Here is a 17,494-nt window from a genome sequence, read left to right on the forward strand (position 1 = left end):
GGGTGAAGGATATGAATAGACCTTTTCAAAAGAAGATATATATGAGGCCAACAAACATATGAAGAAATGCTCATCATCACTCATAATTAGAGAAATGCAAATCAAAACCACACTGAAATATCATCTCACGCCAGTTAGAATGGCAATCATTAAAAAATCTGAAGACAACAGATGCTGGAGAGGATGTGGAGAAATAGGAACACCCTTACACAGTTGGTGGGTGTGTAAATTAGTTCAACCACTGTGGAAGACAGTGTGGTGATTTCTCAAGGATCTAGAAATAGAAATTCCATTTGACCCAGCAATCCCATTACTGGGTATATACCCAAAAAACTATAAATCATTCTACTATAAAGACACATGCACATGTATGTTCATCACAGCCCTATGTACAATAAGAGACCTGGAACCAACCCAAATACCCATCAATGATAGACTGGACAAAGAAAATGTGGTACATATACACCATGGAATACTACAAAGCCATAAAAAACGATGAGTTCGTGTCCTTTGCAGGGACTTGGATGAATCTGGAAATCATCATTCTCAGCAAACTGACACAAGAACAGAAAGCCAAACCCCATATGTTCTCACTCATAGGTGGGTATTGAACAACGAGAACATATGGACTCAGGGAGAGGAACATCATACACTGGGGGCATTTGGGGGAGTAGGGGAGAGGCAGTGAGAGGTGGGGAGGAATAACATGGGGAGAAATGCCAGGTATAGTATGCATCTAAAGTAAAATAAATTTAAAAAAAAAGACCACAACAAATATTTCTTTGTATATTATTGTTATAAAAGTATAATAAATAATACCATAACATTTGCTTTCGTTTAATTTTTTTCTGCTTCCTTGTAATACAGTCCCTAATCAGGTCAAAGAAAGTGCAAAAAGTGTTTTCTTTTTATTTCTACCATGTTCTTTTCTTCGCAAAATAACAGGCATAACTTATAATTTGAACAAAACATATGGGACACCCTGCCCCAATTTCTGCCTGCTTTCTTCAATTATCTCTTTCACTGAAATCTCACCCTGACATAGCAAGTAAGAAGATATAAACACTTTGGACCCAATAGGGTGTAGTAATAAGATTCTACACATCTCTCCTTAGGAGCAGATTATTATTTGAGTCATTTGATTGAAAATATTGAGAAAAGGGTAATGAATTAAAAAACAAAATGATATCCTATTACTTCTACTTTCCTTAATTCTATATGGTAGCATTTATAAGATGTACCTGAATAATAAATCAGATAAAGAGAGAGTGATGCTTACCTCCAACGATGCAGATCAAAGACAATATTAGAATGATTTCAGGGAGGTCCTCAGAATTACTCAAAAATAAATTCTTGAAATATTCCAGCCATGCATTAGAAAAGTTTTTATGAAAATCGATATCAGAAACCATATCCATATTATCATTCATCTTGTTGTGTTTCACAGTCCATCCAAATCTAAGAAATATAAGATTTGCCTTCTTGGTGGCCTTCTAATAATTTTCTAAAAAAAACAACAAAAAAAAAGCCCTATTATCCTTTAATTATTTCTAGTGATATCTCATGGTCTGCCTAATTTAGGGATGCCTCTCCCTTCCATGATGCTTTCAAGTTGGTGTAATAAAAAAGTCAAAATCCTAAGTGATAGAGACTACCAGTGTTACCTTATGTTTACTTACAATGTCAAGCACTACTCAGTTGTTCCCACCCTGAATCCGTCCAACTGTCTGAAAGAAGGATTCTCTATCTAACCATTCACACTCACCAGTGTGGTCATTGAAACCACAAGCTGCTGCAGGTTACTTAGCTCTGTGGATGGACAACAAAGCGTTTTGTCCTCAGATTATCTAAGCCTCTGGAAGCATGTTCTGGTAGCTATTCCAAAGTGGGAGTAAAACCAGGGAAGAATATTTGGATCTCTTTTGTTGTTCTATCCAGACAGAAATTAATAAATCATGAAGATATCCAGTCACAGCCTTCTTTTATCTCATTTGGGACACTGAAAGGCCAGGTGTTGTCTAAATTTATGTATGTATACAGCAACCAAGAATGTAAGAAAAATATTAAAACCAAAAACACTTTCTTAAAACAGGGAAATTGTTACATGTTCTATCTCTTTACTTCTTGTAAGAGGACCAAGCAGGGCCTTGATGAAAGTTTGAAGCAATAGATAGTTAACCACAGTCAGGCAATCTCGCTTGCTTCCCTTGGAAGGAAAGTTTTGCATCAAAGGTCTTAAATTTCACACAGGATATTATGATTCTAGCTCTCATAATGGTAACTTGACATTTTTTAGTGCCTTCTGTTAGTATCTCATATGACTGCCTTGCTAAGAAATTATAATTCATCTCATAATCTGGCAATTTATTTTTCAGTTTCATACACATATACACACACACATCACATATATATGATATACATATATGTTTTCTTATGTGTTCTTTTTATTATAAAATAATATTTTGAAGGGAAAAATAAATACATGTTTATTGTGAACACTTTGAAATACATATGTAAACAAGCATTTCGAAAGCAGAAAAGAACTCAGAATCATACCATCTAGTGGCTCTTATAGGTTTTATTTGCATTGTTAGACTCATTCTTTTATAATTATACTTTGTGCTGTTTTCCTCTTACTATTGTATCACCAGCATCAAAGCTTTATAGATAACTTTTACAAAGGTTATAACATATTACCACCAAGGTAAAAGTGCAGACTCTGGCTGGGCATAGTGGCTCACGCCTATAATCCCAACATTTCGGGAGGCCAAGATGGGAGGATCCCTTGAAGCCAAAAATTCAAGACAAGACTGGGCAACATAGCAAGCCTCCATTGCTATAAAAAATTTTTTGAAAAGCCCAATGTGGTTCTCACCTACAGTCCCAGCTACTCAGGAGGCTGAGTGGGTGGGGAGGACATTGTTTTGAACCCAGGCATTCAAGGCGTCAGTGAGCTATGATCATGCCACTGTACTCCAACCTGGGCGACACAGTGATACTTGTCTCTAAAAAAAAATTTTCAGAATCTGCAGTCAGACTACTTACATTCATAGCTCCGATGGGCTTCTGCTTGTAGGTTGAAAGACTCGGGGTAACTTACTTCAACTCTACTGGCCTCAGTTTTCAAATCTGCATAATTTTCTAGTCTGTGTAATTTCTCTCCCTATATTTATTATTTTTTGGAATTACCTAAGGAGTAATAATAATACTGGTGCCTATGGCCTGTCTCCAGAGATTCTGATTTAATTCAGTCTGGGTTGTAGCCTGGGTTCCTCAAGTAATTTTAATGTGTAGCCAAGGTTAGCAACCACTGTGATTCACCCAATTCAAAGACAACATTGCTCAATTTTTAGTCTCAAAGCCAGTTTCTTTTCAATATCCTTGGTGACGTTTTATGAGAAAGAATGTCAATGCTCTTCAGCCAAATGCTACCAGAAATACATCTGTACTCAACAAGTTTTGTTTATTATTTATTTGTTGCAGTGAAGAGAGGACTCACCATGGGAAACCACGTGGTATATCAGCAAAAGAATATTAGAAATAACCTGTTAGAGCATCTGCGTTTCGTCTAGGTACTGTTGGAAAAGGTCTAAGGAAGTGAGGGTTCACTTTAGATAGGGTGCTGTCAGAAAGTGAGACAATTCTATGATTATTTCAATAAAACTTTAGTGTAAGGAGAGTAGACTAGAGCTAAGATAAAGATGCAATGGGCACAGAAGGAGCAGTCACTCATTTTAGCTGAGAGTGAGGGTGTTTGGTGTTGTGTTGGTTTCACAATGACCTTTGTGTCTCATTTTACTAAGGTTTGGAGTGAGTCTGTCTGATGTTGACGTTCTGTGGGATCATTTACATCAAAGAGGAGAACAACATTGGCCCAGCTACGAGCTTAAGGCCAGCTTGGAGCAACACTGAGTCCTACCTCTGAGTATCAGACCACTTCCTGGATTCGGGGCTGTTTTGAGTTTTATGTTTGGTTCTTTTCCTCAAAGGATTTCTAAATTCTTTAACATTGCCTAAACATATAAAGAACTGTAGGTAGACCTGAAGATCTTAAATGTAATAAAAGTGATAGAGTAGGGTGAGCTCAGCTATGCCTCTTAACGGTGATTCTCAACCTTGGCCACACATGGAATCATGTGGTGAGTTTTAGAAAATACTGATTCCTTGGTGCCCACCCTCCAAAGTTAATTTAATTTATCTGGGGTGCACCCTGAGTACGGGGAACCCTAAAAGCTTTCCAGTGAGTCTAATGAGCAACCAGTGTTTAGAAATGGTGCTCTAGGGGAAGCCTCTGCCTTTAGGTAAGAACATTTTGGGCCGGGCGCTGTGGCTCACGCCTGTAATCCCAGCTCTTAGGGAGGCAGAGGCGGGAGGATAGCTTGAGCCCAGGAGTTCGAGACCTGCCTGGGCAATATAGTGAGACCCTGTTCTCCACAAAAAGGAAAAAAACAAAAAGACAAAAAAAAAAAAAAAAAAAAAAAAAAAGAACATTTTGGTTGATTGGTGATATTTGCTCTTAATATCAAACTATTGAGAAAAATATTGTTAATGTCACCTCTTAACTTCCCCACTCTTATCCCAAGGCTAAGCATCCTGGAGCATACAGGCAAGGCAAAATAAGAAAAACTATCTTCTGTACCACAGTTACACATTCCTACCTGCTTTCGTTAAGAAGTCTGTTGTTTTCCAAACTAGGAATACATGTTCCCATGAGCATTTTTATCATTTCTAAAATTATTTTAAAATTTTAGTGTTTACACATTCAATTATAATAATTTTTTTCAGAAAATAAAATTGTGCTATGGTCTGAGAAAATAGTTGTGATTTCAGTTCTTTTGCATTTGCTGAGGACTGTTCTTTGACCATGTGGTTGATTTTAGAGTACATAGAAGAATGTATACTCCTTTGTTTTGGGGTGAAGAGTTCTATAGATGTCTATCAGGTCCATTTGAGCAAGTGCTGAGCTTAGGTCCTGAATATGTTTGTTAATTTTCTACCTTGATGATCCGTCTAAAAGTGTCAGTGGGGAGTTGAACTCTCCCACTATTATTGTGTGGGCATCTCATTCTCTTTGAAAGTCTCAAAGAACTTGCTGTATGAATCTGAGTGCTCCTGTGTTGAGTGGATATATATTTAGAATAGTTAGATATTGTTGAATTGAACCCTTCACCATTATGTTATTCCTTTCTTTTTTTTTCTTTTTTTGATCTCTGTTGGTTTAAAGTCTGTTTTGTCTGAAATTAGGATTGCAACCCTTGCTTTTTTCTGTTTTTCATTTGCTTGGTAAATTATTCTCCATCCCTTTCTTTTGATCCTGCATGTGAGACAGGGGTCTTGAAGACAGCGTACCATAGGGTCTGGGTTCTTTATCCATCCTGTCACTCTGTGCCTTTTAATTGGGGCAGTTAGCCCATTTACATTCAAGGTTAGTATTAATATATGTGGCTTTGATCTTGTCAGCATAATATTAGCAGACTTGATTGTGTGCTTGCTTTATAGTGTCACTGGTCTGTGTACTTAAGTGTGTTTTTGTAGTGGCTGGTAATGGCAACATCATTCTCAACATAGGAATGGGCAAAGATTTCATGACAAAGACATCAAAAGCAATCGCAACAAAAGCAAAAATTAACAAATGAGATCTAATTAAACTAAAGAGTATGCACAGCAAAAGAAACTATCAACAGAGTAAACAGACAACCTACAGAATGGGAGAAAATATTTGCAAACTATGCGTTTGACAAAGGTCTAATACCTGCATTTATAAGGAACTAAAAATAATCTACAAGAAAAAACAACCCCATTAAAAAGTAGGCAAAGGACACAAAAAGACACTTCTCAGAAGAAGATATTCATGCTGCCAACAAGCATATGAAAAAAAGCTTAACATCACTGATCACTAGAGAAATGCAAATTAAAACCACAAGAAAGATACCATTTCACACCAGTCAAAATGGCTACCATTAGAAAGTCAAAAAAATAACAGATGCTGGCAAGGTTGTGGAGAAAAAGGAATGCTTATACATTGCTGATGGGAATGTAAATTAGATCAACCACTGTGGAAAACAGTGTGGTGATTCCTCAAAGACCTAAAAACAGACTACCATTTGACCTAGCAATCCCATTATGTGGCATATACACAAAGGAATATAAATTGTTCTATCATAAAGACACATGCATGTGTATATTCATTGCAGCACTATTCACAAAAGCAAAGGCATGGAATCAACCCAAATGCCCATCAATGGTAGACTAGATAAAGTAAAAGTGGCATATAAACACCATTAAATACTATGCAGCCATAAAAAAGGATGAGATCATGCCCTTTGTAGGAACATGGGTGAAGCTGGAAGTCATTATTCTTTTTTTTTTTTTTCTTTGAGACAGAGCCTCACTCTGTCACCCAGGCTGGAGTGCAATGGCATAGTCTCGGCTCACTGCAACCTCTGCCTCCCAGGTTCAAGTGATTCTCCCGCCTCAGCCTCCCAAGTAGCTGAGACTACAGGTGTGTGCCACCACGCCCAGCTGATTTTAGTATTTTTAGTAGAGACAGGGTTTCACTGTGTCGGCCAGGCTGGTCTTGTACTCCTGACTTCATGATCAGCCTGCCGTGGCCTTCCAAAGTGCTGGGATTACAGGTGTGAGCCACTGTGCCTGGACCCTGGAGGTCATTATTCTTAGCAAACTAATGCAGGAACAGAAAACCAAATACTGCATGTTCTCACTTATAAGTAGGAGCTAAATATTGAGAAAACATGGACACATAGATGGGAACAACACACACTGGGGCCTACTTGAGGATTGACGGTGGGAGGAGAGAGAGGATCAGGAAAAATAACTAATGTCAGGCTTAATACCAGAGTGATAAAATAATTTATACAACAAATCCCCACGATATAAGTTTACCTATATAACAAAGCTGCATATGTACCCCTGAATGTAAGTTAAATTATAATAACATTAATAACATTACCACAAATGTTATTATTAACCTTAAATTCAGAGAGATATATGATCAAATTCAACACAATTTATCTCTCTGGCTATGCATATGTGATAAATACCATTTGGCTTTCCCAACGTCTACTCCAAAATATCATAAGAAATCTTTGAGAATAGATGTCATTTTAAAATAGTTTTTAAAATACTAACATTACTGTAGCTTAATATGTTAAATGTATGGGTAAAGAAATAGCTATGAGAATAAGCAGGTTTCCAATGAAACTAAAACTCTTCATCTTAAGTTCTTAAGTTGACTTTTGACAGCTTTGTAAAAGTCTATGAGTCCAAATCTCACCAAGGAAAAAAATATTGGTTTGCCGCATAGGTCCTCTGCATTAATTTATCAGTAAGTTAGCTGGCAGGGCACAGTGGCTCACGCCTGTAATCCCAGCACTTTAGGAGGCCTAGGTGGACGATCACTTGAGATCAGGAGTTCAAGAGTAGACTGGCCAACATGGTGAAACTCTGCCTGTACTAAAAATACCAAAGAAAAAAAAAATTAACTGAGTGTGGTGGCACGCACCTGTAATCCCAGCTACTCAGGAGGTGGAGGCAGGAGAATCACCTGAACTCTGGAGGCGGAGGTTGCAGTGAGCCAAGATTGCACCACTGCACTCCAGTCTGAGTGACAGAGTGAGACCCCATATATACATGCTCTCTCTCTATATATGTATATGCTCTATGTATGCTCTCCATATATGTGCTATATATATGCTGAAATCTCATATATATATGCTAAAATCTCAATTCTCTTTGTGTGTGGAGGAAATTAATGACTGACCTCTCAAAAATGACGTGGATTTGTCCTTGTCAGTCAGCCAGCATTGAGAAATTTTGTCTCATAAACTGGAAGTCACACTAATTCACCATGTTCCTGAACATGGAAACAGTCTTTCTTCCTTCACATTGGAACGTTTTGCAAGAATCAGGTGAAGAAAGCATCCTGAAGAGGGCAGTGTGGGAGCTCAGTAATCTTCACAGCTACAAAGCTCATGCTTAAATGGTTTATTTCATATTGACACCTGGGGCTGGACTGTCTCCTCAGTGAACTTTCCTACCACACCACGCAGACATCTTATTCACTGACTCTGAAGGTGGATGGTCTATTGCCTTCCTAATGCCTCTCCACTCAGAATGAGCTCTTCCTCCAACTCAGCATCAACTCCACACACCTGAGGCGATTCCCTAAACCAGTGAGCTTTCTCCTGGGGCTGGACTTTTCAGTTTCAGTAACGCAAAAGGAACACATGCCACTAGATAGTTCACAAAGAGTTGATGTAAAAAGCATAACGGAGGAGGGGAAGCGGCTAAGGGGCAGAAGTTCAAACCAAGAGGCTAGCTGCTCTTTGGGAAAGTGTTTCATTGTCTGCCACAAGAAAGGCAGAATCTCTAGCTGGAAAAAAAGCGGCTGAATCCCTAGCTGGGATACTGTAGAAGCCTTTGTTCTCTAGGAGGTGAGACTGAGAGAGAAAGTACCAGTAAGAAAGGTCAACTTCCAGGAAGGGAAACTAGAAACTGGGGAGCTTACCATCCGGAGCCTCAGGAGGAGTATCCCGTGTTGTGCAAGTGAGAAGCGGGAGCTATTTCTCTCACAGCCAAACAGCCCAGACCAACTGCAACCTCACGGACAGTTACTTGCTCCAAGCTCCGCCCCCAGTCTGCACCCATTGGCTTCAGACTCAAGCTCCGCCCCTAGTCTGCACCCATTGGCTTCAGACTCAAGCTCCGCCCCTAGTCTGCACCCATTGGCTTCAGACTCAAGCTCCGCCCCTAGTCTGCACCCATTGGCTTCAGACTCATAATCTCTGACTTGATTGGCTGATGAAATACAGCATCATTGCTCATTTATATCTCAGGCATTTGAAGGCTTAAGGCTTTGTTTTCTTTATTTTTAAAAATAAATAAATAAGGGGTGAAAATGAACCTACAGAAATTGCACCATTATGTTAACTTAAGGCTTTGGGACAGTGGATTTCTGATAGAGAGCCATTGAACACTGCTTTCCCAGAATTCTAGTAAAAGGAATTTTCCTGGATAAGACAGGGTGGTAGAGATATGAAGATGCAGGTTGCTGGGTTAGGAAAAAAGTGAATGGGTGTTCTGGGCAAGTGAGACAATGAAATGAAGATGGCAAACAAGGTGAACTTTCACTGGGTTATATGTGAGAAAATTTTCAGGAATAATGATATACTCATTTGTTTTTTCTAAACACAATATGTAAAAAATATTTTAATGGAAATTAGTTATTACTCTAGAGTCAACTTTTCACACTCCTACTCTCGTGAAATATCTTAAAGTTATTTAAAATTTTATTTAATGTTTTGTTCTCTGTGTTTCATCTCTTTCTCCAGACCCACAATTTTATAAGTGAATGGTGGTAAAATTCCCAACTTTTGATTTGGCCTCCTCTAATACTATCCTGATAAGGAAAGCATGAGGCAACTTGTTTGACTGGGTGGGAGTAGAAGTCCAGGCTCCCTACATGGTCTCCACTGAGGCATGGGGTGCCTCTTAATAGCCTGGTTGTTATGAAAGTTCCAGCTCCCAGTAGGCCTTTTCTGATACTGCTCTGGTTGGGGTAGGGGGACACCACTCCTTGTACCCACATGCCAGCAAATACCACAGATATGTGGTATTTCCAACAATTAGAATAACGTTTGTGTGTATGTTTGAGGCAGAGTCTGTCTCTGTCGCTCAGGCTGGAGTGCAGTGGCACAACCTCCACCTCCCAGGTTCAGGCAATTCTCCTATCTCAGCCTCTGAGTAGCTGAGACTACCGTCACCTGCCACCACGCCTAGCTAATTTTTGTATTTTTAGTAGAAACAGGGTTTCACCTTGTTGGTCAGGCTGATCTCGAATTCCTGGCCTCAGGTGAGCCACCTGCCTCGGCCTCCTAACGGGCTGGGATTACAGGCCTGAGCCACTGCACCTGGCAGAGAATAGATTTTTAAAAGACCCAAGAAAAGGAGCAGCTTGCATGATATGGGTGAAATTTAGGTTTCCTGCTCAGTCTTTGCTGCTATGTGGGTACAGGGAGTGGGTGAACATTTTTCTGTGGTGTGTGGTTAAAGTAGAGCAGTTATTGGTACAATTCTCTGCCTTGCTGGGCTGCCCCTTTTCTTGGGTCTTTTAAAAATCTATTCTCTGCCAGGTGCAGTGGCTCAGGCCTGTAATCCCAGCCCGTTAGGAGGCCAAGGCAGGTGGCTCACCTGAGGCCAGGAATTCGAGATCAGCCTGACCAACAAGGTGAAACCCTGTCTCTACTAAAAATACAAAAATTAGCTAGGCGTGGTGGCAGGTGACGGTAGTCCCAGCTACTCAGAGGCTGAGATAGGAGAATTGCCTGAACCTGGGAGGTAGAGGTTGCAGTGAGCTGAGATTGTGCCACTGTACTCCAGCCTGAGCGATGGAGCCAGACTGTCTCACACACACACACAAACATTATTCTCATTGTTGGAAATACCACATATCTGTATGTGGGTTGTGGTTTATGGGTAGATATATATTTAAAAATTAATTAAGTTGCAAAGCTAATATTTGCCACTTTATGTATTCGTTTATATAAATATGTTTTAAGTTAATATATATGTAATATATATGTATTATATATTACATATGTAATATGTGTGTATACATAATATATGTATTTATATATTATGTATTGCTATGTATTGTTTATAAACATATGTTTTAAGTTAATATATATAATGTATATAATATATATTAACTTAATATATATAATATATTAATATATTATACATATATATTATATATTAATATATACAAATATATTTATATATAATATAGAATATATTCATATATTAACTTAATATATATATTAATATATTATATATAAGCTTACATATATATAACACACACACACACACATATATAACACAAATTAACAGGAAATTTAAATGTTGTCTAATGTTTCTCTTTAGCAATACACTCTAATGACCACACACTGGACATCCTTGTAATCCAGAATCATTCACCTGTTTTGTTTTTTTTTTTTTTTTAAAGAGATGGGATCTTGCCCTGTCACTCAGGCTGGAATGTAGTGGTATCATCATAGCTCACTGCTACCTTAAACTCCTGGGCTCAAGCAATCCTCACACCTGAGTCTCCCAGGTATTTGGGACTATTGGCATGTCACCACACCTGACTAATTTTAAAATTCTTTTTGTAGAGATGGAGTCTTGCTATATTGCCCAGGCTGATCTCTGGCCTCAAGCCATCCTCTCCTCAGCCTCCCAAAGTCCTGGGATTATAGGCGTAAGCCACCTCCCATGGTATCAGTGGCGATCATGCAGGGGGCAGTAATGGGGCATCCTTCTTTTCCCATCCAGGGAGGTATCATCAGAGACCTCGCAAAGAGCCCGAAGCCCCACTCCTACCTAGCAGTAAGAAGACAGCCTTCTTTGGCTGTGTGTCACTGAAGACTTGAGTAGAGAACTTGAGGTTTTATTCCAACATGCCTACAATAGGTGACCCCAATTCTCTTGCCAAAGCAGTGTCAGTGAATGCCTGGTAAAACCCAGGATTTAAATAAGATCCAGTGTCTTATAATATCTGCAATGTCCAACTAGAAATTGAAAATCATCACACCAAGAACCGAGGTTATTCCAACTTGAATGAGAACAGACAATAAAAGACACCAAGCCCAAGAAGACACAGAAGTTAGAATTATCTAAAAAGGATTTTAACATAGCCATCGTAAAAATATGTCAGTGAATACTAATAATTATAAACACTATTGAAATAGATGAAAAAATGGAAACTCTGGGCAAAGAAGTAAAGTTCCAGAAGAAAAAAATAGGTGATATAAAGAGAAGCCAAATGAAAATTGCTCAGATGAAAAAAGTACAACAAATTCTTAAAAAAATCAGCAAATGGACTGCCTTGCACTTCCCTTGTTAAACTTATTCCTGGTCATTTAACTCTTTTTTTCTTTTTTCTTTTTTTGCAGTCATAATGGAACTGGTTTTTAAATTTTATTTTTGCATTATTCATTGCTAGTGTATAGAAGTACAACTGATTTTTCTGTATTGATCTTGCATCCTATAATCTTGGTGAACTCATTTATAGGTCGGTGCAAAAGTAATGGCAAACACATATAGGTGAAGGGGAGGAAGGCAGCAAATCACACTGCCACGTATGCACCTATGCAACAATCTTGCATGTTTTTCACATGTACCCCAAAACCTAAAATGCAATAAAAAATAAATAAATAAATAAATAAATAAAATTGAAAAAAAGTAATGGCAAAAACTGCAATTACTCTTGCACCAACCTAATATTAGCTCTAATAGGCCTTTTACAGATTTTTCGGGGTTGCTACATATAGATTCATGTCATCTGCAAATATATGTACTGCACTTCTTGCTTTCCAAATGGTATCCCACGCTTTCCCCATCTTTTAAAAACTCTTGCCTAAGTGACCTGGCTAGAATTTCAAATACACTGTTGAATAGAAGTAAGGAGAGTAGATATTCTCATCTTGTCCCTCATCTTAGGGAAAACTTTGTTTTCACCATTAAGTATGCTGTTAGTTATGGGTTTTTCATAGATGCCCTTTATTAATTCAAGATAGTTTCCTTCTGTTACTAGGGTTTTTTTTTTTTTTTGGTGTTTTTATCATATAAAGGTGTTAGATATTGTCAATTGCTTTGTCTGCATGTGTTGAGATTATCAAAAGCTTTTCTCCCTTATGGTGCAGTACCTTAATTTTCATATGTTGACCCAAACCTACATTCCTGCCATAGCATTCCATTGTTTCACTGGAATAACTCCCTTTATCTTTACATGTAAGGCAGATGTAATGGTGAGTGAACCCCCAAAGCTTTTTTATATGGTTGCTATATTAATTTAATACTTGATATTTTAATTAATATCAAATATTATATCAAATAAAAATATATATGTATTATTTCTTTGTGTTGGAAATATTCAATATCACCTCTTTTAGCTATTTGAAACTATGTAATATATTAATGTTAAACATAGTCATCTTACTATAGAAGACTAGAACTTATTCCTCTTACCTAGTTATAATTTCATAACCTTTAAGGAATCTCTCTCTATTCTCCCTTCCTACAACCCTTCCTGTCCTCTAATATCTTCTTTTCTTTACTTCTGTGAGATCAACTTTTTAAGCTTTTGCATATGAGTGAGAACTTGTGGTGTTTAACTTTCTGTTCCCGGCTATTTCCCTTAACATAATGTTCTCCAGGCTCATCCCTGTTGCCATAAATGACAGGATTTCATTCCTTTTTATGGCTGGATCGTATTTCCATTATGCACATATACCACATTTCCTTTATTCATTCATCTGTTTTTGGACATTGCGGTTGATTCCTTATCTTGACTATTGTAAATAGGGCTGCAGTTTATATGAAAGTCGCCAGCCACAGTGGCTCACACCTGTAATTCTAGCACTCTGGGAGGCTAAAGTGGGCTGATCACTTGAGCCCAGGAGTTCAAGACCAGCCTGGGCAACAGAGCAAGATTCTGGCTCAACAACAAATGAAAAAGTTAGCCAGCCATGGTGGTAAGCACCGGTAGTCCCAGATACTGAGGAGGCTGAGGTGGGAGGATTGTTTGAGCCTGGGAGGTTGAGGCTGCAGTGAGCCCTGGTCATGCCACTGCACTCCAGCCTGGACAACAAAGTGAGACCCTATCTCAAAACAAAACAAACAGCCAACATGAAAGTGCAAAAGATATCCCTTCAATATACGGATTTCCTTTCCTTTGGATAAATATGAGCATAAATCACAAGGATCCATTGACAAGCCAAATAACCTTCACCATTCTCTAGGGTTACAGAATAATGTTTTCTCCCCTTCTGACTTCAACAGGGGATCTAAGACAAGCTTTAGAGCAAATACTCTAATTCCTTTATCCTGTAGCCTAGAGTTTTGGTACTATCTTGCCATAAACTACCGAACTTGAATACACACACACACACACACACACACACACACACACACACATTTATATGTATTTTGAAATAGAGTCTCACTCTGTCACCGAGACTGGAGTGCAGTGGTGCGATCTCCGCTCACTGCAACTTCTGCCTCCCAGGATCATGTGATTCTCCTGCCTCAGTCTCCTGAGTAGCTAGGATTACAGGCGCGTGCCACCACATCTGGCTAATTTTTGTATTTTTAGTAGAGACGGGGGTTTCACCATGTTAGTCAGGCTGGTCTCAAACTCCTGACCTCGTGATCTCCTCGCTGCTGGGATTACAGGCGTGCGCCACCGTGCCTGGCCACAACTTGAATATATTAATGGATTGCTAGGAGCCACAAAGAAAGCATCCCAAATATCTGTATGAAAAAAACGAAAACCAAATAACGTTTTTCTGGGTTGTCATAGAGCTTTAAATCAATAGTGGTCTCATCTCTGCTCTTTCTACATACCATATACTTTTAATTTGAGCCTTATAGTCCAAGACATTTTAAGTTTCATAAACATGATCTTCATTTCTGGGTGCATTTTCAAATTAATGGGCTACATTTAGGCTTCAAGAAGTTAAGGAAAACATGCACCTGTTCCACTGAAATGTTTCCTCTTCTGTTAAGGCCTTATCCTTTTTAAACTGCATGTGTAAAAAGACAAAATGAGTTACACAGTATCATCCACCTCTCCCTTTTCTTAATTACTCTGGTGATTTCCTCTGAAAAATGTAAGCATAATGAGTCTGGGGTCTTTGTATCTGTCCCATTTCAGATGCCAAGCTGCATAAACACAAATTTCTGTTTTAACATACTGACAAATTTCAGTATTAACTATGGACTAGCAGACAGATGTTTATCAGTATATCACTTGAACAAATCAAACAAGATTTATTTACCTGCAGGACATGTAAGGAAGCTAATAATCAGAATATACGGGAAAATGATCAGAAATATTCTTTTCTTTTTTTTTGAGATGGAGTTTCACTCCTGTTATTGCCCAAGCTAGAGTTCAGTGGTGCAATCTTGGCTTACTACAACCTCCACCTTCCAGGTTCAAGCGATTCTCCCGCCTCAGCCTCCCAAGTTGCTGGGATTACAGGTGCAACCATGCTCAGCTAATTTTTTGTATTTTTAGTAGAGATGAGTTTTTACCATGTTGGCCAGGCTAGTCTTGAACTCCTGACCTCAGGTGATCCACCCTCTTCGGCCTCCCCAAGTGCTAAAATTACAAATGTGAGACACCACACCCAGCCTGATCAGAAATATTGTGCAAGCAAGATATAGGCTCTTTCTGTGAGTCAATCTAATAATAAAATCAGATAGACAGTCTAAGTACTACTCCTCACAACGTGTTTAGCATTCATATAACAATACTCCAAATAATAGACTTTATAATGAGATAGATTAAAATATTGTTTTTTTGAAAATATACAGTGAGAAAGCAAGTAGTTTATCACTGATTAAAAGAAGATTATAGTACTTCTGTATACTTTTACTTTACATGTTGTATATACATAAAATCATAAGCTAATGACTTTTTCAGAATCTCACTTGATGGCACAGCTTGCAATAAGCCTCAGAGTGTCTAACTCCCAGTCTTATACCTTGATAGCATTTATAAACTTCTGTGGCTGGGGTGGTATGAGAATATTAAAAATTTTGGCTTTACTTAAATTTAAGATCTCAAACTATATAAGTCCTAGAAGAAAACCCAGGAAATAGTCTTCTTGACATCAGCCACCATGGCACGTGTATACCTATGTAACAAATCTGCATGATCTGCACACGTACCCTAGAACTTAAAGTATAATTTTTTTTAAAAAAAAGGATCTTTGTGGGATTCATCCCAGTGACGAATGTTCAACATATGCAAATCAATAAACATAATACATCGTGTTAACAGAACCAAGAAAAAAAAGTACGATTTCTTAAATAGATAACAAAAAATATTCAGTAAAATTAAACATCCCTGCATGATATAAACACCCATTGTCTTTGACCATCCATTGATGCTGATAATAAGTCAAATGTCAATTTCATCATTGTGACAATCTGTATTTTCTCTTTGGTCACATACTATCTTATTACTGTATTTTCTCTTTGGGAACATAGAATCTTCTCTTTATTCTAGTGATATTTAGGTTTTGTTTATTTGTTTGTTTTATCCTTTAATGTGATACACATTTTGTGATTTCATTCAATTCAGATACTCAAATCCTTCAACTTTGAATATTTGTTCATTTCTTAGATAATTTTCCTCCATTCATCTCACTCGTTTTCTTCCTTTGTACTTCTGATTAAGTGGGCATTAAAACATTTAAATTGGATTTTTTTTTCTTCTTTTTAATATTTATATCTTGTTTTCCTCACATTATCTGGGAAGTTTTCTAAAGAATATTTTCAAACTCATTGAATTTTTTCCTTATTTTGACAGTCATGTTTTAATTTGTAATTGCTTTTATAATTTAAAATTAAATTATTTAATTTTTCATAATCTTTTCTTTCTGTTTTAAGGGAAATAATATCTCAAATATACCTGGGAATAATAATTTAGAGGTATTTTAATTATCTTCTGTTTTCTTAATTGTCTTCTCCCCGCTCACCATTTAAATTTTATTTTATTTTTTCACTGAGACTTCTTACTTTGATTTTAGGCTTTCTTCAGTGTCTGGAGTTCCTTTACTGGACGCTTACAGAGGATGCAATATACAGAGAGGTGGGCGTTTGTTTGTAGAGAACAGGCAACAATTAAATAGGAGACCCCAAAAGCTGGAGTATAATGGCCTTCACTCTGGGGCCCCTGACCCCTACTGCTCTAGGAATAATCCCAGTATATTCGATCGATGACTTTAATTACCACTCTATTTTTTGGCTGCGGACTAAGTATCTGGCTGTTCAAAGTGGTGCTTTGGAATATGGAAATGGCTGCTTTTGACTAAAGCTTTAATTCTGCTACTCACTCCAGCTTCTTTTGTCCTCAGGGTCGTGGGTCTTTCCAGGTTCTACAGGACTTTTTCTGCAGGTGTAATCTGCTTTACACAGCCATGAGGCTGCAGCTTTTTTCATCCTGCACCTTCATAGGTCATTCCTCTGTCTGCTTTATACCTTCTGTGAATTTGTTTCTTCACAATCTCTTGCCACTGAAGGTTATTCTTCTGTGTTTGTTGTTTTACATTTAACCCTTTTATTTTTGTTACTGTAATTTCAATGGCATCTCAAGAAGCATTAGAGATGAATATTTTGGTTGTATCTGGTTTTTTTGAAACTGAAGTTAATCAGCTCCGTTTTCCTGGTAAATTTCCGCAACTCATGAGATTGGAATATGCCAATTGAATAGCATATGTATTTTCCATCAATCTACTAGCTAGATATTGGTTAATTTTACTTCTTGTTGAAATACAAGTGTCAGAAAAGAAGTTATCAACTATATTCTGGTTTCTCTTCAGATCGTATAAATCTTTCACCAAAGATTTCCATGGAGAGGAACAACTCTGAATCTTAAACCAATTATTTGAGGCCTTGTTTCAGCAAGGTT

General features: G+C 37.8%; 1 pseudogene; it reads left to right on the forward strand.

Annotated features, from left to right (window-relative positions):
* Positions 1–17,385: 17,385 nt before the first annotated feature.
* LOC135274330 (U5 spliceosomal RNA) lies at positions 17,386–17,494 on the forward strand (annotated as a pseudogene).

Source organism: Aotus nancymaae, unplaced genomic scaffold (genome assembly GCF_030222135.1).
Source record: "Aotus nancymaae isolate 86718 unplaced genomic scaffold, 86718_ANA_hifiasm-v0.15.2.pri h1tg000011l, whole genome shotgun sequence".
NCBI classification, from domain to species: Eukaryota; Metazoa; Chordata; class Mammalia; order Primates; family Aotidae; genus Aotus; species Aotus nancymaae.